Source organism: Dendropsophus ebraccatus, unplaced genomic scaffold (assembly GCF_027789765.1).
Source record: "Dendropsophus ebraccatus isolate aDenEbr1 unplaced genomic scaffold, aDenEbr1.pat pat_scaffold_409_ctg1, whole genome shotgun sequence".
In the NCBI taxonomy this organism is placed as follows: domain Eukaryota; kingdom Metazoa; phylum Chordata; class Amphibia; order Anura; family Hylidae; genus Dendropsophus; species Dendropsophus ebraccatus.
Window position 1 is genome coordinate 58,464 of NW_027210025.1, and position 1,537 is coordinate 60,000.

The following is a 1,537-nucleotide window of genomic DNA, read 5'->3' on the forward strand; positions in this document are numbered from 1 at the left end:
GCGGGCAAGCCGAGCGCGCCTCTCCGGTCCCCGCCGGCGGGACTTGGAGGCTCTCGGCATCCGGCGGGAGTCACCAGAGGCCCGGGGAGAGAAGAGCGCCGCTCCGGTCCCCGCCGGGGAGCGGCGCTTGGCGGTAGCCGGCGGAGGCTCACCCTAGGCGGGCAAGCCGAGCGCGCCTCTCCGGTACCCGCCGGCGGGACTTGGAGGCTCTTGGCATCCGGCGGGAGCCACCAGAAGCCCGGGGAGAGAAGAGCGCCGCTCCGGTACCCGCCGCCGGGGAGCGGCGCTTGGCAATCCGGCGGGAGTCACCACTGAGGCCCGGGGGAGAAGAGCGAGCCGCTCCGGTCCCCGCCGGCGGGACTTGGAGGCTCTTGGCATCCGGCGGGAGTCACCAGAGGCCCGGGGAGAGAAGAGCGCCGCTCCGGTACCCGCCGCCGGGGAGCGGCCGCATGCGGTAGCCGGCGGAGGCTCACCCTAGGCGGGCAAACCGAGCGCGCCGCTCCGGTACCCGCCGGCGGGACTTGGAGGCTCTTGGCATCCGGCCGGGAGCCACCAGAAGCCCGGGGAGAGAAAGAGCGCCGCTCCGGTCCCGCCGGCGGGACTTGGAGGCTCTTGGCATCCGGCGGGAGTCACCAGAGGCCCGGGGGGGGAAGAGCGCCGCTCCGGTCCCCGCCGGCGGGACTTGGAGGCCTCTTGGCATCCAGGCGGGAGTCACCAGAGGCCCGGGGAGAGAGAGCGCCGCTCCGGTACCCGCAGCCGGGGAGCGGCGCTAGGCTGTAGCCGGCGGAGGCTCACCCTGGCCGGGCGAGCCGAGCGCGCCGCTCCGGTCCCCGCCGGCGGGACTGTGAGTGCACGGGCAGCCGTCGGGAGCCACCACGAGCCCGGACACGAAAAGCGCCGCTCCGGTAACATCCAGCGGGGAGCGGCCGCATGCGTAGCCGGCGGAGGCTCACCACGGCCGGGCATGCCGAGCGCGCCCGCTCCGGTCCCCGCCGGCGGGACTGTGAGTGCACGGGCAGCCGTCTGGAGCCTCCAGCGATCCCGGACACGAAAAAGCGCCGCTCCTGTAACATCCATCGGGTCAGCGGCGGCATGCGGTAGCCGGCGGAGGCTCACCACGGCCGGGCATGCCGAGCGCGCCCGCTCCGGTCCCCGCCGGCGGGACTTGGAGGCTCTTGGCATCCGGCGGGAGTCACCAGAGGCCCGGGGGGAGAAGAGCGCCGCTCCGGTCCCCGCCGGCGGGACTTGGAGGCTCTTGGCATCCGGCGGGAGTCACCAGAGGCCCGGGGAGAGGAGAGCGCCGCTCCCCGGCGGCGGGTACCGGAGCGGCGCTTGGCGGTAGCCGGCGGAGGCTCACCCTAGGCGTGCAAGCCGAGCGCGCCTCTCCGGTCCCCGCGGCGGGACTTGGAGGCTCTTGGCATCCGGCGGGAGTCACCAGAGGCCCGGGGAGAGAAGAGCGCCGCTCCGGTACCCGCCGCCGGGGAGCGGCGCTTGGCGGTAGCCGGCGGAGGCTCACCCTAGGCGGGCAAGCCGAGCG